The 21,505-nt window shown below is 45.4% G+C and overlaps 1 protein-coding gene, 1 long non-coding RNA gene and 1 other non-coding gene across 4 annotated transcripts in view; 1 reads left to right on the top strand and 2 right to left on the bottom strand.

Annotated features, from left to right (window-relative positions):
• Window positions 1-222: 222 nt before the first annotated feature.
• LOC121824887 (uncharacterized) lies at window positions 223-9,036 on the bottom strand. Its single transcript, XR_013046642.1, has 4 exons — window positions 7,526-9,036; window positions 1,699-1,825; window positions 1,259-1,349; window positions 223-572 (listed from the first exon to the last, which is right to left on the bottom strand). It is a non-coding gene; the product is annotated as an uncharacterized LOC121824887 (long non-coding RNA).
• Window positions 8,438-8,519, bottom strand: Trnas-uga (transfer RNA serine (anticodon UGA)). Its single transcript has one exon. It is a non-coding gene; the product is annotated as a tRNA-Ser (tRNA).
• A 162-nt stretch (window positions 9,037-9,198) lies between the features above and the next one.
• Window positions 9,199-21,505, top strand: part of Ctnna3 (catenin alpha 3) — a 1,515,753-nt gene continuing 1,503,446 nt past the window's right edge. Inside the window, exon 1 of one of the 2 annotated variants that reach the window (XM_042266697.2) lies at window positions 9,199-9,220. The gene's annotated coding sequence lies outside the window, so the exon portion shown is untranslated. The remainder of the gene's footprint in view (window positions 9,221-21,505) is intronic. The other variant, XM_076557112.1, reaches the window with a different exon arrangement.

Below are 21,505 nucleotides of genomic sequence, written 5' to 3'. Positions count from 1 at the left end.
TATTATTAGGTTTGCGGGGGAGTTCTTGCTGAAAAGATGAAAAACTGATTTTCCCAGTAGCCAATCCTTTCCCCAGTAAGAAATCTTCAAACACTTCAGTAGCAATAATAGACAATGAAAAAGGGGTAACTGAAAAGCTCAAATGTGATTGGACAGCCTAGCCAGTAGCAGAGTAGATGTAATATAGAGATAAACTCAAGAAACGTGGCCAAAGGGCTTTTAAATTTATTTATTTATTTATTTATTTATTTATTTATTTATTTATTTATTTATTTATTTATTTATTTATTTATTTATATGAAAGGTAAAGAGCAGCGGCGGGGAAAACAAGGACCGATCAGAAAAGACTTCGCCACTCCAAGAAGATGCTGACGTATCCATCCGCACGAGAGCTGAGTGCCTCAGGGAGCATCCACCGGTCTGAGGGCGGTCATTTTTCAAGCTCAGATGGATGTAAACCAAGATCAGACGGTCACAAGTAGATCTGAACGATGGATACAGTGGCTGATTTTCCTCGGTGAAAAGCCGGGACAGGAAAAGCAATCGATAACAGCATCCGTGAGCCTCTTCACCTGCATTTTAGAAGGAAATTAGCTTCTAAAACAAGCCACCCTCAAGCCAGTCTTGCAAGGGATTAAGACTGCACCTTCATGTACAAGTAGGTGCTGGGGAAAAAACTTCTTCGTGTTATGCATCTCATGCCTCAAAGGTGTTGTGGGCAGAAGCAGAAGCACACTGGGTCTCCCGGACCTCCCTCCCTACAGTGCCTGGCTTTGGTGATACAAGCTGAACTCGGCTGGGAGGGCTCTAGATCTGATTCCTGTGTCACCACATCCTTTTCCTAAGCCACAGCAATGGTTGCTGGGGCATATTGAATTGTTAATAAAAATAAAGAAGTCGTGTATAAATGTGTAAATGTAGCGATTTCTTTGACACACACACCCCCCAATTGTTCTTGCTCATTTGTTTTAGATCAAATGACTGGAATCAACTTTTATGGTCATCAGTAGGGATTTGGTTGAATAAATTATATTCTGTCCATTCTGAATCAGTGAGCTCTACCCGCCCAGGGCATTTGAGTCAGCAGAACCACTTCTAATGAGCAAGCACTTCGAATAGAAAGGTGGGATATCTTTTTAATAACAACAACAAAAGCTAAGTTCAAAACATTGGGTACACTAGCCAAGCTGACACTTGTGTATGTTCTTAGAGGTGCATAAAGAATACATGGAGAGCCAGATGTGATGGTAGCACATACCTTTAATCCCAGCACTTGGGAGGTAGAGGCAGGTGGATCTCTGAATTTAATGCCAGCCTGGTCGACATAGTAAGTTCCAGGACAGCCAGAGCTGTATAATAGAGAGACTCTGTTTAAAACAAACTATAAACTACAAATAAAACAAAACAGGGTTAAAACAAACTATAAACTATAAATAAAACAAAACAGGAATACACTGAGAGGCTAGAGAGCTCTTGCTGTTCTTCCAGAGGACCCAGGTTCAGTTCCCAGAATCCACATGGTAGTTAACAACTGTCTGGAACTCGGGTTCAAAAGGATCTGCTGCCCTCTTCTGGCCTCTGTGGATACTTGCATGCATGAGGCACACAGACGTACATATGCAGGCAAAACACATAAAACTATAATAATTTAAAATTGAAAAAAAAAAAAAAACACCCATAGAAAACTGAGAGCCATACCTGGCGTCCTCCAGGAAGGGACCCTCAGTGGCAGGCTGAGGTGAGAGCGAACCAATGTAATCGTGAATCTATTGTCGGCTTTCCACCGAGCAGATCATTTAATGGAAACAATTTCTGGCTTGATTTCCTGTAAAATACGATTTGTAGCTACACAGGAGACTGAGGCAGGAGGACTGCTTGAGCCAACAAAGTCTGTGTCCACTTAGTGTATAGCAAGACTCCCTGAATTTAAAAAAGATGTGTGTGTGTGCGTTTGTGTGTGTATTTGTGTATCTGTGTGTGTTTGCACATGTGTGTTTGTGTATCTGTGTGTGTATGTGTGTGTGTGTGTATTTGTGTATCTGTGTGTAAATAAGTTAAATAAGATTCCTGGTATTCCTGTAAACTTTATTGCAATGTTTCTTGATAATGAGACAGGAAGGGAGGAACATAAATTGATTTTTGCTTGTAAGTACATATTTTAAACCTATTTGTGTGTATGCTCTTAACTCTCTCTCTCTCTCTCTCTCTCTCTCTCTCTCTCTCTCTCTCTCTCTCTCCTCCCTCCCTCTCTCTATGTCTGTCTGTCTGTCTATGTCTGTACATGCATGTTGGTGGGGATGCATGCTTCAAATCAACCATTAAGGGCAGGAAAAAGTTTCTTAAAGATTTTTGAAAGACTTATTTAGGCCGGGCGGTGGTGGCGCACGCCTTTAATCCCAGCACTCGGGAGGCAGAGCCAGGCGGATCTCTGTGAGTTCGAGGCCAGCCTGGGCTACCAAGTGAGTTACAGGAAAGGCACAAAGCTACACAGAGAAACCCTGTCTCGAAAAAACCAAAAAAAAAAAAAAAAAAAAGACTTATTTATGTGTACGAGTGTTTGTCAGTATGTATATATACCGTGTTTATGCCTGGTGCCCTCGGCGGTCAGAAGAGGGCATCAGATCCCCTGGAATTGGAGTTACAGATGGTTGAGTCACCACATGGGTGCTGGGAACCAAACCTGGGTCTTCCAAAAGCAGCACAGTGCACTTAGCTGCTGAGCCCTCTCTCCAGTCCCAGAGAGGGTTCGAGCCAATGGTGCCAGAGTGTGGAAGGGCTAGGAATAGTGAGCCTGTTCTGTGAGGGGGTATAAGCCAGTCCAACTGCCTCTATGGGTCACGTGGGGAGTAGGCAGGATTGAGTAGAGATTAGGGATGAATTAGGAAGGCATAAAATTAGGGAGTTCGGTTTTTACTATGTTAGCCATGGGAATTTATGGTGATAATGTGTGTGTGTGTGTGTGTGTGTGTGTGTGTGTATGTGTGCTTCTTTGAGCAGGCAAGAGAGGTGTTCAGTACAATGTCTATGCAGAGATGACATCATCTGGACAGATTTATTTGCCCATTCTAAGACAGCCCAGGAGACAACTTCCCCAAATCAGTGTTTTCTTTCTAGGAATAGGTTATCTCATAGTTGGGGATTATTGACACATAGCATATGGTTCAGATATATGTATGTATGTGTGTATTATTATTATTATCCATTTTATTTTATTTTTTTTTCCGGAGCTGAGGACCGAACCCAGAGCCTTGTGCTTGCTAGGCAAGCGCTCTACCACTGAGCCAAATCCCAACCCCCTATTTCTTTTATTTTGAGATAGGGTCTCATGTAGTTCAGAATGGCCTCATACTCACTTTGTAGCCAAGAATGATCTTCGATTCCTAATCCTCCTGCCTCACCTCCCAAGTGCTGAGAGTATATGTATCTTTTAACTGGAGTAGGCCAGAGCTGGGAGGAGAACTTTAGTTGCAAGCTGGAGAATTGTATTTCTAAAGCCAGCCATGAAAGCCAGATGTGGTGGTGCATGCCTGTAATCGCTGAGCTCAGGAGGCAGAGGCAGGAGACTGCTGTTAGTTCAAGGCCAGGCTGGTCTATGTAATGAGTTTTGGGTCAGCCAGGGTTACATAGCAAGACCTTCTCTTAAAAAAAAAAAGGTGTGTGTGGGGCTGGTGGGGGTGGGGGTGATGGGACTGAAGGTGTAGCTTGGCTGGTAGAGCACTTGCCTAACATGCACAAGACCTGGGTCTGAACCCCAGGATTGCATGAGCCAGGGGTGGCACTGAGCCAGAGCCACACACTCTGACTGAAGTGCTAAGAATAATCTAAGTCCTTGGTGACTTTGGGAGCAGGTCACAAGGAAGCAGAATAAACTGCTTTTCTAGGAGCTGGGGTGAACTTCATCCATCATCTTTATGCAGACTGGGGGACTAAACCTTGGAACAAGAGCTGAGTTGCCGAGTTTTCTCTAGTGAGTCAGCCAGACGGGTTGACCATTTCCCCTGATGATTCCAGGCTCAGAGCTCATTTCTCTTACTCCCTGGAGCCACTGAGGCATAGGTAATGCTATTATTCCTTGCACCATAATACACAGAGACTGCCTGAAACCAGCTGTCTCCAAGGGGATGGGTGGGAAACGCGGAGCAGCAAGATCTTCAGACGTGAGCTCCCCTCCAGTGGGGCTTGCTCACATCTCTCTTGACTCCACCTTTCTTCATCCGAGTCCTCAGTTTGATTGTCCTGTTTGACTTTATTCTGCCTTTCTATAGGTCAAACAGCTTTATTATTAACCAATGAGAGCAATACATAGTCTCAGCGTACGGAAGGATCATCCCACAGCACCTTTGCAAGGAAGGAGTTTTAAAGGGGCTTCAGTCTGAGAGGGGACAGGGATGCTTTATCCAGGAGGTGATACTTGGAAAACAGAGTTTGAGTTTTTCCAGCCAGTTGATAGTGGGATAAAGAGGGAATTTGTATATGGTGTATGGAAGGAAAAATAAAGATGGGAGGCGATTTACATAGAAGTTTACCGGAAGCTGGGTGGTGGCAGCGCATACCTTTAGTCCCAGCACTCGAGAGGCAGAGGCAGGCGGATCTCTGTGAGTTCGAGGCCAACCTGGTCTACAGCAAGAGATCCAGGACAGTCAGGCTTACACAGAGAAACTCTGTCTTGGGGGTGGGTGGGAGTTTACTGGAAGAATATGGAATAGATTTTGCTATCTCAGGAAGCCTGCAAAGTCTCTCTCTCTCTCTCTCTCTCTCTCTCTCTCTCTCTCTCTCTCTCTTTGGGAAATGAAGCAGGAGTATTCATCAGGATAGGCAGGATCTAAGACAGCAGAGCAATGTCACAAAAATCAGCCTAATGCATAGACTGTTGTCCCATTGCTGAGCACTGCCAACTCCGGCACGCTGCCTGTAGCAGGATGAGGAAGAGTCAGCCCGGAGGAGGAGCATGGCTAGAATGGTGTGGGGTTGGATCCAGGCTTTCTCATATTGCTTTTGTCCATCACCAGGATGGATTGCTACCCTGCCTGCTTTTTGTATTGATAGTTTCTGATTGAATACTAGGGGAAGGCACATCTGACTGGCTGGGCCAGTCTGCAGGGGAGGCTGGGAAAGCAAGACTCTGGCTCTTCCACCTTTCTCTGTGTTGGGTGGAGATGGATTGCCTCTTCACACTGAGATGTTCAGAATGAGGACAAGGAGGGCTCAGTGATTAGGAGTCCTTGCTACATTCACAGATGGACCAGGTTCGGACCCCAGCACCCATAACCAGTGGCTCACAACCTCTTTCATATGAGAGGTGTGTGTGTGTGTGTGTGTGTGTGTGTGTGTGTGTGTGTGTATACATCTGAGTGTGTGTGTATACATAGATACACACATATACACATAAAATAAAAAAAATAGCTGGTCCTGGTGGCACAGACCTTTAATCCCAGCATTCGGGAAAGCCAGGCAGGTGGGTTTCTGTGAGTTTGAGGTCAGTCTGTTCTATAGTGACTTCCAGGAAAGCCAGAGCTACATAGTAAAATCCCATCTTAAAAATAAATAGCTGCTACATAAAAATAGTATGTATTTGTATTTTAAAAGAGATTAAGTCCTCTAAAGAGGGTAGGCCTCTCCTCCAAATGAAGGAGCAAACGTGAAGCAGGAGAAGAAAGATGTTTTAATGGCACGTGAACACACAGAAAACAACCAAAGACGAGGGCGTTGTTGGAATCTTAGATGGTCTTTTAATAAAAATCCCAGAGCCAGGTATCAGGGTGAAAGCCGAAAGATCAGAGAAGCAGAGCAGCCAGCCACTAGTTCTTACCTCTACAGAACCCTCAGCCTCAAGAGAGTGAGTTCCTGTTTCCTCCCTCATGCCTTATATACCTTTCTCTGCCCTGCCATATTACTTCCTGGGATTAAAGGCGTGTGTGCTTCCTAAGCAAAAACACTAGATCTCAAGTGCTGGGATTAAAGGTGTGTGCCACCACTGTCTGGCCTCTATGTCTAATCTAGTGACCGGCTCTGTCCTCTGATCCTCAGGCAAGTTTATCAGGGTACAGAATATATCACCACACAAGGGCTAGCATGTGATGCCGGGAGGCCTGTCAATAAGTCAAAAGAAAAAGAGAGCATGCCTTGCACTCAAGCAGGGGACCTGTCTTGAAAGTCCTGTTTATCATCTTGATTTTCTTGTTAAAGGAGTGTGGCAGAAACAACCAATTACCAATTCAGCAATACTTACCTTTCTTCCTTACCAATAAATTGAGGAGACACATATTCAGCTACACTCACTCCCCGGAGTTTCTGATCATGTGCTGAAATGAACCAGTCTACACATCTATACAAAGTCTGTACAACTCAGTGATCTTCTGTACAGTTAGAACAGATCCTCTGGAGCTGGAATTGCAGGCAGTTGATAACCAACCTCCTAACAAGGGTGCTGGGAACTGAACTCTAGTTCTCTGCAAAAGCTCCTAACTGCTGATCCATCCAGCTAGACTCTGAATTAATATTTGAGCACAGAGTAAAAATACTAAACTTTTCAATGTAAATAAATAAGAAACGTCATATATTATTTCAATTTCTTAGATCTGGAAACGGCATTTGTCTCTCAGGCTTTCTTAGACAAGGCACGTGTTTAACCACTGGATTTGACTTTTCTGTGGTTGGCAGCTTGTGGACATCAGGAGGTCAAGTAGGACACTGGTGTAATTATTTGTAAGTGACATGGATGGAGGCCAGGAGGAGGGGTTAGGTAAAAAGACAGATGGAAGATGTGGTAAAAGTGGGTGAACAGGAGCAGAGAACGATGTGCAGGGTCCCAAAGGTGAACCTCATATAATTTTCTTATTTAAACCACCGTACTGAATCAATATAAAATTTTAGACATCTCAGTCAAACAAAATCTATTAAAAATATTAAAACCCCCTCAGATCTTACCAGTGACCACATCCAGTTTATGTGGTGCTGGGGAAAATCCCAGAGTTTTGAGCATGCTAAGCAGGCACTACCAACTGAACTACATACCCAGCTCTCTTTCTTTAAATATCCGCAACAACTGGCCATTCCCTTTTCTTGAGGCCCTGTACCAGGCCCCGGCCTCCACACTTTCAAGTGGCCCCATACACTCCCTTGTCTTTAGTTACCACCTCTTTGCATATTATTTCTAAATCTGTAACTCCCAGCTGGATATACCAACCTGTCTCCTGGCTATTTTTTTGGCCAAATCATTCGCTAATAATGCCTGCAAGCATTTTAGCGTGTTTCTTTTTAGCCTCCGATCATTTTCTATTGCTTTCTCTTTCTTGCCCATTTCCTCTACACAGATGGGCACACACATGAATATGTTTGGCAAAAATGTAATCAGAACTATTCCATGGCTTTTCCTGGGGAGACATGGAAAAACAAACCAAACAAACAAACCAAACAAAAACCATCGTGGATCGGTGCCTGGGAACAGGGATCCTAAGCTCAGAGCGGAGAAAGGACTCTTCAAGCCTGCTTGGTGAACAATCATCACGTTTGTTGTGTCACTTACAGGAGCATGAGTGAGAAGTCACCGAGGAGACCTTGAGTGACTCAGATGTCGCTGCAGCCTCTGAAAAGCCGACCTCAGCATGGCTGACCTCTCATGAAAGATGGATCCCTGCTCCCGGCCCCACTTGCAGACAACTCCACCGGGGTCCTCTCTTCTGCAGCCTTCTCTCTCTCAGCCTCCCGGGCCTTGCAACTCTCCCTCGCTTCCTGCGTCCTGAGCCTCCCTCCTCCCTTCCTGAAGGAGACGATGCTTCGACAGGGAGGACAGAGCTACCCCACATCAACGTCCCAAACCCGTCCCGAGTTTTGCACTTGGCCAATGCAGGTGCTCCACTCACGGACTCTGCTGGCGTCCTTTTCATCGCGAGCCCGGTCTGGGTACCGCTGCGCCTCTCCGGGATCTCAGTGCTCGGGGAGAACACGGGGCCACATCCCTTGAGCCCAGGAACCTGGGATTTAATCAGGCAAACACAGTGAGACCCGTGTCAAAAGCAGAGGGCACACAGCGTCTCAGTGGGTTCCACGGTACGGACTTTAGCGCACATTAAAAGCGGAATTATTTTTAAAAAGTTTTCCATTGCGCAGCGCTTCGGGGTTTTTCAGGGGAAGGGGAGGATGCCCTTAGTTACAGGGCGGGCAATAACAGCTTGTCATCCTGGGAAAGCCAGGAATTCCATCGTTCTTGGGTCTGCCCTTCGTGCAAACATCGAGATTCTAAAACTGCTCTCTGGCCTTTAGGGGAGATTTCTTCCGACTTTATAAACCACGCACTTCGCAGTACCGACCCTTCAGGGTCTTGGGGTCCATTAAAGCATTCCGTAGATTTTTATCTGGCGGATACAAGCCGCAGGGAGATGATGGATTTTGAAGTAGTTTTGTATAAAAGGCTTTGAAAAACTGAAGCACCCGCTTCCGCAGCGAGCAGGGTTCGAACCTGCGCGGGGAGACCCCATTGGATTTCAAGTCCAACGCCTTAACCACTCGGCCATCGCTGCCACGGAGGCAAAGGGAAGGCGGAGACACTTTAGTGTAACAAGCGCTGCGCTCGCACCGGGGCCGGGAGGAGGCGGAGCCCGCTCCTGCCTCCTTCAGCTTCTGGGGCTGCGGCTGCTGCGGCGATGAGTGGCTGGACCTTCTTCTGCGTGGCTGCGGAGGGGAAGACCAAGGGGTCCACCCGGGTCCTTGAACCCCGATCTTCGCTGAGTTCGGGGGGCTCGCAACCTAACCTGGTTTCGGGGGGCAGGCCTGACTTTGGCCCTCCCGCTTTCCCCTGGGCACCACGAGGTGGCTGTGAAACATAGGATTGTCTCGCTGCGTGTGGCGGGCCCGCCCGCCCGGAAGTTCCTGCCTTGCCCTTGGCGGGCTTCGGTCCCCTCCGCGGACCCACGTCGTGGGGGCCGAGTGCACGTGGGGTGTGTGTGTGTGTGTCAGTGGCCACTGCGTGCCTCGGGCGTGGTTGAGGTTACCCTTCGGTGCGAACGTGGGCCAGCACAAGCCCCCCGGGGGTCACCCATGGCCCGCGCGCGCGCCCCTACCCCCGACGGGAGCGCGGCGGCTCGCGGGTGGGCGCCCGGCCCCGGCGCGCATGCGCGGCTCCCACCGTCCTCCCCGGGTCTTCCCGGTGTGACTTTTCCCGCCGGGACGCGAAGCGCGCGTTGCTCTGCAGGAGCCGCGGTGTTGAGCGAGCTCTCTGGAGGTGTGTGGGTGTTCCCGACACGTCCCCGAGTCGTGTCACACCGCGCCGGGGCCGCGTCCGACCCGGGGGGACCCCAAGCGTGAATTGTTGGAGGTGATGGTTTGGGGGTACAGGAGGGGCCCCAGACGGCGCGGGAACGAATGATTCCTGACGCTCCCAGGCATCCCTTTTCTCCTGTTTGTGACCATCACCTTGCTAAGAATAAGTGGGTTCATTTATACAGGGGAAACTCTGACCCATGCGTTGTTTGGGGAAAGGGTTATATAGTTAACAAATGGCAGATTCAGGGTTACAGCGTACAATATTATTTTAAACGTTCTCACCATGCAGTGAGAACTTCACATGTTCTCTGTTAGTCTCTGGTACAGTGGAATAAAGAAGTCTGTGTGTGGCAGTGAACAAAGCTAACAGAAGAGAGCTGAGAGATGAACGTTGAAGGTGTATGTGATGTCAGATCATTTATTTATTTATTTATTTATTTTGATGTGTGGTGGATGCATGCCTACATGTGTGTGGTATGTGTGCGTGTAGGTCAGAGAGGACATCTGGAGTCTTCCCTTTTCATTCCCCATCTTTTTTCTTAATTGAAAATAATTTTTTTTTTCATACAAATATATTCTGACCCAGTCTCCCAACTGAACCTTGAACCTACGTTGTCTCTGTTTCTTTTCTGTGGCTGTGAAGAGACACCACGACCAAGGCAACTTATAGAAGAACGCAGTTACTTGGGGGCTTGTTTCGGAGGGTTAGTCTGTGACCATCGTAGTGGGGAGCATGGCAGTAGGCAGGCAGGCAGGCACTGAGGCAGTAGCTGAGAGCTTACATCTTATCTGAAATCTGGAGGCAGAGAAAGAGGGAGGGAGGGAGAGAGAGACACTGAGAGACTGACCCTGACTGGGCCTCAAAGCCCACCCCCAGTGACACACCTCCTCCACCAAAGTCATGCTTCCTAATCCTTCCCAAAATAGTCTCATCAACTAGGGCAAGCATTCAGATTTATGAGCCTATAGGGGCATGCGCATTCAAATGCCACACACCTATTGGTTAGATTGCCTGGCCACCAAGCAGTGCCCCCGCCCCCAGCTGCCGGTCTCTACCCCCAGGCCCAGCCAGCTCTGGGGTTGCTGGGTCCCTGGGGATCTGAAGCATGTGCAGTAAGCTAGTTACCCTCTCAGCCATCTCCTCAGCCCTAGAGAATATTTTTGAGGTGGATACTTTTTCTTCTCTATCCCAGCATCCATTCTTGAGTGACAAGTCAATGGCACTTACGGAGTTACACCCACGTACCACAAATCAAAACTTCCGTTAGCTGTTAAACAGTGTATCCCAGCCTCCTCTGGCTAAGGAAGCAGTATGTGACTTGTATTGCTGCACAAAAATCACCGTCCATTTAATGGCTTAAAATGATGCAAGTTACTGGAAACTAGCCAACTACCCAGGAAATGTGAAGTCATGGATCTTGGGGGAGAACATACAACCAACACTTTATTTTTTTTTTTAACTAAGACAGCAATATTCCTAACCTCATTCTGAATATTTGTCTTTATACCCATGGAGAAGTGTAGTCCTCGTTCTTCATGAAGGAAATATCTCCTCTCGACAGACTGAGACCATTACAGAAAACCACAACTAATCAAAGTGAAGAGTTGTGGAGCCTACTCCCAACTGATACATCTACATACAACACAACTAACTCCTGAACACAACTCAGGGATCGTTGTGGAAGAGAGGGCAGAAAGATTGTAAGAGCCGGAGGAATAGTGTGTGTGGGAGACCAGCTCCCACCTTTTCCCGGTTCCTATGAGGAGGAGAGAGGGATAAGAAAATAGTAGATAGAAAGATAGTGAAGAGGAGACAGACAGAAACACAGGATAGCTTTGGGAGGACCTGGGTCAAAACCCAGTGGCCCCTTCTGACTCTTCTAAAGGGCTTTTTATAACAACATCAAGGGGTGGGGCAAAAGACCTCCCCCTTGCTAGATCAAAGCACACTGCACAGCCAAGTGTAGATCATTCCAAACACCTGGTAACCACGCCCGTGGTCAAACCACCCTCTGTACAGCCCTGCTGGGTAAAGCATGCTCAGATTCTTGGACCCTGAGTTAAGTTCTCACTAGGAAACCTCTGTGTGTCTCCTTGGAATGTCAGAAGCTACGCCCATAAAGTATCACCAACATAACTGCCCAAACATCAGCTGAAGAAGGATGGCACCAATAGACATTTTAACAAGGACAGGGAATTGGCCTCATGCTAACATGAGACCTCAATTCTGCACAATGAACCACAGGCGACTAAGGGATTTTGAGAGTGGGAGAAAGAGTCTTCCTCAGGGATGGGCATCCAAGTTACTAAATGGCCAGTCCTGAAAACAAACATACAAGTAACATTATACCAACAGAGCAGGCTGCATGCGTATGTATTTAGTAACACACACACACACACACACACACACACACACACACACACACACACACACACACACACCCCAATAGTTAGTATGAAGAGAGAGGTCATGAATTTGAAAGAGAGCAAGTAGGGGTATATGGGAGGCTTTGGGAAGGGGAAGAGAAAAATGATGTAATTATAATCTCAAAAACAAAATGCAGAGTAGAATCCCCCCACAAGTTTATAGTTTCTGAATATCAAGAGTGTGGTCATGTGTTGACTAGGCCCTCTCACAGTAAAAGATACAAGGCAATTGACTTATGCTCCCGATGATTGGAGAGATGACAGATGAGTCATAGAACACAGACTCTCAGGGAAAAACTTTTGAAAAGGAAAAGTGGGTCAAGGAGAAGGGGATGGCACTGATTACGAGAGATTGAAGTTGTCCCAAATCAGAGGAAGAAATAGACACTTTTATCGGGGTTGTTAAGTACTTTTCATTTGGTAATTTTCCACTAGGCATGAGGATGGTACTTACTTAAAAAAAAAAAAAAAAGACTTTTTGGGACTGGGAGATGGCTCAGCCATTAAGACTGTACACTGATCTTGCAGACGACCAGGATTCATTCCCCAGCACCCACAGGGGTGGCTCACAACTCTATGTAATCTCAGCTCTGGGGGATCTGACACCCTCTTGCAGACTCTGAGGGCAGCTGCACTCACGTATGCATTTGAGCGCATGTGCATGTGCACACACATACACACAGAAACACATAATTAAAATATTTATTTCCCATGTAAGAATTTTTTTTGGTCACGTTTAGATACAGATCAGTGATCAGTTCAGGTGTGGAAACAGCAGAGTTTCGTCCTTGTGATAAGAATAGAAAAACAAGGAAGGACACATCTCACACAGTATTGATGAAGGAGGAGGCATTTTTACTTTCATAGAATATTTATTAAAAAATCAAGAATCTGTTTGTCTCTTGTCTCCATGAGGGTCTTCATCTACTTCACTCTCCCCCAACTTTCCCTTCAACTTCGACTGGGGAGTGGGGTGGAGGTCCTTTATCTTATATATAATGGTTCAAGTTGACTATTCAATAGTGTTCACTCTACTGATCTTTGGACATTATAGAAATCTTTTTATTTTATTTTATATTTGAGACAGGCTCTCACTATGTCGTTCTGGCTGTCCTGGAACTCGCTATGTAGACTAGGCTGGCATTGAACTTACTGAGATTCACCTGCCTTTACCTTCCAAGAGATTAAAGGCGTGTGCTACCATGCCCGGCTATAAGTCTCTTGATGTTTGACTCAATGGGAAGAATTCTGAAGAAGGTGTAGGTGCTTGGTCTAAGATGGATTGAGAATCCAGTAGTGAACATCATGTTGATGGACCTGGTTACGTCTGGAAGACACAAAATGCTAATAGCATATTAAGCAAGAAGGGGCCCAATATCAAAAGTAGGAACTGGCTGTGGCAGCCTGTGCTGTGATCCCAGCACTTTGGAGGTGGAGAGAACAGTATCAGAGTTCAAGGTTATCGGGGACTATGGGGGTCCAGCCCCTCGATAGTCCCCTCCCAGGGTCCGGGAAGAATCTACAACCAGCTGATAATTAATCTTTGATGAAAAGAAATGAATCTATGTACACGAAACTCCTTAGTCCATATGCTTTATTATTCTGTGACAGCTATAAGCTTATATTCTGCTCTCATATTTAGGTCATCTTTAGCCTGATTTCTCTCTACACTTGTCTGCGATCCCCTCTAGGTTCTATCTTAATTCCTTCATCTAGTTCTGCCCCTTCTAGGTTCTCATCCACTTTGTTCCTTCCCATATCATCTCCTCTCCCGTCTCCTCTCTCCTCTTCTCGTTCTACTTCATCTTGTTCTTCCCCATCTGGCTCTTTCTCATCTTCCATCTCGTTCCTCTAGTACTCTCCTGTAGCCCTTCAATCTACTTCTTCCCCATCTCAGTTTGTTCCTCTCAAGTTCTTACCCATCTAGTTCTTCCATTCTCTTTTCTCTTCCCTCCCCGTGCCCTGGAAGTCTTGGTATATAAAGGGAGGGTCCTAGCTAAATTGTGTAAAGCTATTACTTAATGTCCACCTCTCCTAGGCGGTGTCTCCTTGTGGAATTTACCATAAGTCAGGAGACTTACATGTGGGCTGTTTTCATTGTTAGTCCTTGGAAGTTGCCCCCCCCCCCCCCCCCCCCCGTGGTGTCTCCTTGTGGAATTTAAGTCAGGAGACTTGCAGGTGGGCTGTTATCATTGTTAGTTGGGCGCCCACCTGGGTGGTGTTTCCTGTAGTCCTTGAAAGTGGCTAAGGGAGATATCTGATTCCAGAGAAAGCCTTCCCTGAGGCTGTTCTCCAAATACCTGGAATGTGTATGTCCAGAGAGTGATCAGTCTACACTGTTAGTCCTTCTTAGGGGAAAGTCAATTGGGAAAACTATGAAGGCACACATGATTTTCATAACAGAATACAACTGATATATAACAAGCCAAGTAACACCAAAAACTCCTTGGGATTTGGCTTCCTCTGGAGGAATTCCATGATCCCTCCAGGTAGTGACTTTGCCATAACCAGCTGAGTTCTTATGATATATTCCTGCGGCCTGCAGCACAAGGTCAGAAACAAAAGTAATTTTCAATGGTGGGGCTGCAGATGGCCCAGTGGTTAAGAGCACCTGTTGCTTGTGCAGAGGACCCAGATTTGATTTCCAGTACCTACATGATAGCTTACAACATCTGTAGCTCTAATTCCTGTAACAGGTCTTTCTTTGGACCACCAGTTACTGAATAGTGACACTGAGACTTTTTATTAATTATGAAAGCTTGGCCTTAGCTTAGACTTGTTCCCAATTAGCTTTTAAAACTTAAATTAACCCGTTTATCTTAATCTACATTCTGCCACATGGCTCGTTACCTCTCCTTAGTACCATATGGCCTACTTCCTCCACATCTGGCTGTTGAATCTCCCACCTCAGATTATTTCACAGAGTTCCCATCTTTCCCTGCAAGTCCCGCCTAGCCTCTCCTGCCTAGCTATTGGTCATTCAACTCTTTATTAAACCAATCAGGAGGTGTCTTAGGCAGATGAGGAAGGACAAAGACATCTTCACACAGTGTACAAAAAGATTATCCCAACAAATTCCAGGGAATCCATTACTTTCTTCTGACCTTTGTGGACACCAGGCATGCACACAGTGCACATATACATGCAGGCAAAACCCTTATACACATAAAGTAAAACAAATAAATCTAAAAAAAGGTAAAAAATTGGAATGGCCATCAGAATAATAAAAGTCATGTGAAATTTTACAGTGTTGACATATATCCCTTTTGGTTATATTTATGTGACAAGACACAGTTAGCAGAGGCAGGTGGATCTCTGTGATTTCGAGGCCAGCCTGGTCTACAGAGTGAGTTCCAGGAAAGCTCCAAAGCTACACAGAGAAACCCTGTCTCGAAAAACCAAAAACCAAAAAGACAAAAAAAGACACAGTTAGCTTCAGTCAGTTTGACGCACCTGGGAAGAGGGAACCTCCACTGAGGAATTGTGTCTATCAGATTGGTCTGTGAGCATGTCTGTCCGGGCATTTCCTTAATTGCTAACTGATGGAGGAGGACCCCGCCCACTGTGAGCTGTAACATCCTTAGGTAGATGGGCCTGGCCTGTATAAGAAAGGTAGTTGCAGGTGAGCCCATGAGCAAGCCAGTAGGTAGCATTCCTTTGTGGTTTCTGCTTCAAGCTCCTGCCTTGAGTTCCCACCTTGGCTGTCCTCAGGACGGACTATAACCTGTAAGTTGAAATAAACCCTTTTCTCCCCAAAGTTGCTTTCGGTCAGTTCTTAATCAGAGCAACAGAAAAAGAAAGGAGAACACAGGCATTTGCTTTTCTTGTATTTCTCCTTAATATCTATTTAACTACAAGAGGAAGAATTGAGGCGGGAGTGGAAAAGAGAAGGTAATATGGGGGCTGGAGAGATGGCTCAGCAGTTAAGAGCACTGACTGCTCTTCCAGAGGACCCAGGTTCAATTCCTAGCAGCCACAAGGCGGCTCACAACTGTCTGTAATTCCAAGATCGGATACCCTCACACAGACATATATATAGGCAAAAACAACGATGCACATAAAATAAAAATAAATAAAATTAAAGATAAAAGAGAAGGTAATAGGAGAATTCAGTCAAAGGACATACACACACACACACATACATAAAATGTCATAATTAAAACAGTCATTTTGTATAACATATATTTTAATAAAAACAGGTGGTGCTTGGGAACCCAAAGATCCTTCCTATTATACCTTCTGTTTTGGGGGGCAGTTGTTTTTGTATTTTGAGACAGGGTCTCCTGTAGCCCAGGCTGGCCTTCACTTCACTATGTAGCTAAGGATGACCTTGAATTGCTAACCTTCCTGGCTCCACCTCCCACGTGTTGGGAACTACAGGCATTTGCCACCATGCCTGGTTTTCATATTTTTACTCCAACACTAACTAAGGAACTTCGAGTGGTAGACCAGCCAGCACAATCTGTTGTACTCTTTACATCCTTTGAAAATAGCGCCTTCGTTAAAGCTTTTAGTATTTTTCTTAATGGAAGTCACCCCATCGAGTAAGGAATGTGACTCTTCCCAGATGGCTTCTATAAGAATCAGTCTCTTCAAAGGCATAGCTTGAGTTGGGGACAGCTGATTTTGGTCTTGGAACTAGATTGCCTTTTATTTTATTGTTTTGCTTTTTTTTTGGGACTGAGTCTCTCTCCGTGTAGCCCTGGCTGGCCCGACAGTCTGTTAAAAGTCCGTGGGCACCTTGTTTTATGTCTTCATGGAGTTTATGGAAAAACAAGAGCTCCTACCGTCCACCAACTGACACTTGTCTGTATCCCATCACTTAAGGCAGGAGGATCAGAAGTTCAAGACCTTTTGGGCTATATAGCAACTTTAAGACCCTGCCTCAAACAAAACACACACACACACACACACACACACACACACACACACACACACACACACACCCCAAAGAAAACCAAACCCCAAACCAACCAACTAAAAAACAAACCCACAGCCAGCCCTCCTGCCAGCCAGCCAGTCAGCTCAGAAGTCAGACCTTTAATCCTAGTGTCAGGAGAATGAAACATTGTAGAGGAAGGGCTGGGGACATAGCTTAGAAGGTAGAGTGCTTAGTTAGCATGGCGGAGGCCCTGGGTTTGGTCCTCAGCACCCCATAAAACTGTGAAAGATTATCTTGAGCTCCTTAGAGAGTGGGAGGGCCTCAATCCCCGAGGCCATTAAGCAGCACAGATATTTTCATACAACTTTTATCAAAGGTCCCAGGATTTGACCTGCATCCTGCAGACCTAATGATCTTTATAATGGCTGGCGTTAGATAATCCCTAATGTACAAAGCCTGTTAGTTAGAATGTATGCTTTTAAAATTTGTTTTCATTATTTTGAGTAGTTAGACTATTTTCATTGATGTTTCCACCCTGTAAGCCAGTGTTCTCAACCTGTGGTCTCAACCACTTTGGGGGCACAAATCAGATATTTACATCATAGCAGTAGCAAAATGACAGTTATGGAGTAGAAACGAAAATAATTTTATGGTTAGGGGTCACCACAATGGTGAGGGACTGTATTAAAGGATCGAAGCATTAGGAAGGTTGAGAACCACTGCACATAAGAAGTTAAATTTGCTATTCTTTGAAACATGGGCTTATTCGGCACAGACTGCTTTTGAACTTATAATTTTTCTGCCTCAGCTTCTGAAGTGCTAGGATTACAGGTATGACCAGCCCAAGAAGTTAGTCTTTATCAGAGGGATTCTCAAACATACATCAAAATAATGATGGTAATTAGTCAAAACAGGCTCAAAGGGACAATTCTGGAAGTCAGTGTGCCTAGGAACTGGACTTTTCATGACTGTGGGTTAGGATACCATGAACAGACCTTCTCATGACTGAGAGTTAGGACACCATGAACAGACTTTCTCATGACTGAGAGTTAGGACACCATGAACAGACTTTCTCATGACTGAGAGTTAGGACACCAGTAACAGGACTCCTCATGACTGTGGGTTAGGACCGCAGTGGTGTGAGCAGAGTCTGGCTGGGAGTTTATTGGATTTTTCTCCCTGAACGCTGCCCCTGCTGACTTTCCTAAGTAGACCGCATAGCTTCTGACATGGTATTCAGAGTCTCTTCTCAGATCCAGGCTGGTTCTATTTACTTTGTAATATTACCAATGGTCTCACTCTTTGGTTATGCTTTCCCAAATAAACCTGTTTTCTTATGTTGTTAGGTTACTTGAGACCCTTTCAGGGGTTAATTTTAGCCCTTTGGCCCAGATAGCCTTTTTTTTTTTTTTTTGGTTTTTCGAGATAGGGTTTCTCTGTGTAGCTTTGCGCCTTTCCTGGGACTCACTTGGTAGCCCAGGCTGGCCTCGAACTCACAGAGATCCACCTGGCTCTGCCTCCCGAGTGCTGGGATTAAAGGCGTGCGCCACCAACGCCCGGCTCGCCTTTTTTCTTTTTACTTCTAGTTGTTCTGTCTGCGGGGAGGAGTTAGGGTCTCGCTGACCATGTCATTTCCCTTACTAGGGAAATATCCTGTCTCCTTTCCAGTGACTCAGCGGTGGGATTCACACTGGTGAGGGCTCAACCTTGGGTCTTTGAGACTTTCTGATGAAGAGGACAGGTGACTGGCCCAAGTTTCAGGGTCCTTTTTGAGGGGTCCTGGCTTATTGTGGAAGTGGAGCACCAAGACATTGGTTGTCCTATTAGCCCTTTTACGTTCCTTGACTTTGGCCTTCAAGCGCTGGTTATTGAAAGAGGCAGAGGGATATCTGAGTTCGAGGCCAGTCTGGTCTACAGAGCAAATTCCAGGACAGCCAGGGCTACACAGAGAAACCCTGTCTTGAAAAAAACAAAACAAAACAAAACAAAAAAACAACCACAAAAATCAAACCAAACCAAAACAACAACAACAAAAGATGTATTTATTTTTATTTTATGTGTCTGAGTGTTTTGCCTGTATGTACATGTGTATCATGTACATGTCTGGTTAGGGTTAGGCCGACAGGGTTAGGGTCAGGAGTTATGATGAGGGTTAGAGGTTAGATCAGGGTTAGGGGTTAGGGCTAGAGTTAGGGTTCAGTGGAACAGGGAGGGAAATGAGAGAGGGCAATGGTGTGTGTGTGTGTGTGTGTGTGTGTAAAAATAACCAAAATACATTACACATGTATCTGAAGTTGTCAAAGAACATAGGTATAAAAATATTTGTAAAAATAAAGATGGTTATATAATATACTTTATTTTTTCAAATTCTTTTTTAAAAATACTTTTAAAAAAGATTTATTTATTTTACATATATGGTACTTTCTGAATGTATGCCTGCATGCCTGAAGAGGGTATCAGATCCCATTATAGACAGCTTGTGAACCACCATGTTATTGTTGGGAATTGAACTCAGGACTTCTGGAAGAGCTTCTGGTGTTCTTAACCACTGAGCCATCTCTTCAGCTGTTTTTTTTTTTAGTGGTTAATTTATTATTTGGTTGTCCCTGTTAGCTTTAACTGCCAACTTGACACAACCTAGGTTATCTGGGAAGAGAATTTGAAAGGGAATATCTAGATCGGCAAGTGGGTGAGCATGTTTGTGGGGGATTGTCTTGATTGCTAATTTATTTAGGAGGGTCCAGCCCACTCTTGGTGGCACTCATTCCCTAGGTAGGTGTTCCTGTCCTGTGTATGAAAGCTAGCTAAGCATGAGTCTTCTTGCCCACCAGCTAACAGCTAACACGGTTCCTGTTGCATTTCATTGGCTATGAAGTGAGTTTCTTTTTTTTTTTGTTTTTCGAGACAGGGTTTCTCTGTGTAGCTTTGTGCCTTTCCTGGGACTCACTTGGTAGCCCAGGCTGGCCTTGAACTCACAGTGATCCGCCTGGCTCTGCCTCCCGAGTGCTGGGATTAAAGGCGTGCGCCACCACCGCCCGGCCTTGAAGTGAGTTTCTTGGTCAAAGGCAATGCTGTGTGGGACAGCTAATAAGCCTGACTTAGACCTGGACAAGCAGGTCATTCTTGGATAGGTTTTTGAGAGGAAGGGCCAGGGGATAAGAAATAATGAAGACGACAGGAAAGTTTGGGAACAGGAAGTCTTGCACAAATGAATGGCTCATGCCAAGCAAATTTATTAAGAAGTATAGTATCTTACATACACTTTGTCCATTTTCAAGTTTTTTTTTTTTTTTTTTTTTTTTTTTTTTTTTTTTTTTTAAGACAGGGTTGTAGATGTAACCAACCGTCTTATTAAATAAGAAACACAGAACCAATGTAAAGAAGAAAGCCAAGAGGTCAGAGCTCAGAGCTAAAACCTTACCCTTCCTCCTGTGGTGGTCCTACCTCTCTGAAAGAGACCTACTTCCTGTGTGTTTGTCTTTATATAGTCTATCTGTTCTGCCTTCTCATTGGTTGTAAACCCAAACACATGACTGCCTCGTCACTGCCTGTAAGTACAGCTCTCCAGGTCTTAAAGGCTTTTGTCTCCAATGCTGGCTGTATCCCTGAACACACAGAGACTAGCTCTGCCTACCAACCGCTGGGATTAAAGGCGTGCGCCGCCACCACCGCCATGCTCTTGCTATGGCTCTAATAGCTCTGAACCCTGGGCAACTTTATTTATTAACATACAATAAAAATCACATTCCAATACAAATAAAATGCCACCATACAGGGTCTCATGTATGCCAGCTGGATTTTTAATGTTTTATCATTTGCGGGGCAGCTACCCACCAACCCCACAGTTCCCCAGAGTTTTCTTGAGTGAGAGTAGCAGGAAATATTAGACAGAAGGATTTAGATTGTGGAGATAAACTGATAGAAAATACAGGAGAGCCTTGAGAGGGCCTGGAACCTATTCCAACGGGCCCCAACTGGCTCTGCTCCAGGCTATTTATAGAGACGCCAAGGGTGGAGCAAAAGACCTCCTCCCCCAGCACAGCCAAGTGCAGACCATCTCAGACACCTGCACTCAGGCCCGTGGTCCAATCATCCTCTATGTGGACCTGCTGGGTAAAGCCACGAGGAACCTGAAAATGGTCTCCCACAATCATTGATTACCATAACTTAAAAATTATGCCATTTCCTTTGTTTCTTTCTGCCACTGTGGTTATTTTAATAGTTGCAATGAAGTCCATTGAATTGATATATTTAGTATTTTCTATTTTTCTAGTATTTTATCTCCCGTTCTTTGTACTTCAATGTTAATTACAAACTATAGATTCATATTTCATTTCCTTTCTGTTTAGTGCATGTACTATTTCTCAGATTTAAGACATGTTAACACTTGGCAGAGCATTTACATCATTACATCATTACATGAGATGAGTGTGGACGTGTGTATGTGCATGTGCATGTATGCAGAGGGTGGGCGCGTTAAGTCTGCAGTTCCACACCTTGCCCTACATCTTTTGTGTCAGAGTATCTGGGGGTGGTGGTGCTGCCTATCTTTAAAAATGGTGATAAGTGGTCAGGTGTGGTGATTGCCTTTAATCCTCGTACTCCGGTAAAAAAAAAAAAAAAGTGTTTAATTTTGGAGATGGAGGTGTAGCTCAGTTGGTAGAATGCTTACCGTGTGCGGCGGCTTGAATGAAAATGGCCTCCATAGGGAGTTTCACTGTTAGGAGGGGTGGGCTTGTTGGAGGAAGTGTATCACTGGGGGTGGGCTATGTGGTTTTAAATGCTCAAGGCTGGGCCAGTCTCTCTCTCCCCCCTCCCTTCTCCCCCTCCCCTCCCTCCCCCTCCCCCTTCTCCTCTCCCCCTCCCTTCCTCCCCTCTCTCCTCTCCCCCTCCCCTCCCCTCCCCTCGTCTCTCCTCTCTCTGAACACTCTCTCT

Source organism: Peromyscus maniculatus, chromosome 21 (assembly GCF_049852395.1).
Source record: "Peromyscus maniculatus bairdii isolate BWxNUB_F1_BW_parent chromosome 21, HU_Pman_BW_mat_3.1, whole genome shotgun sequence".
In the NCBI taxonomy this organism is placed as follows: Eukaryota; Metazoa; Chordata; class Mammalia; order Rodentia; family Cricetidae; genus Peromyscus; species Peromyscus maniculatus.
Note: the sequence above shows the minus strand (reverse complement) of the source record. Positions and strands in the feature narration are given on the sequence as shown.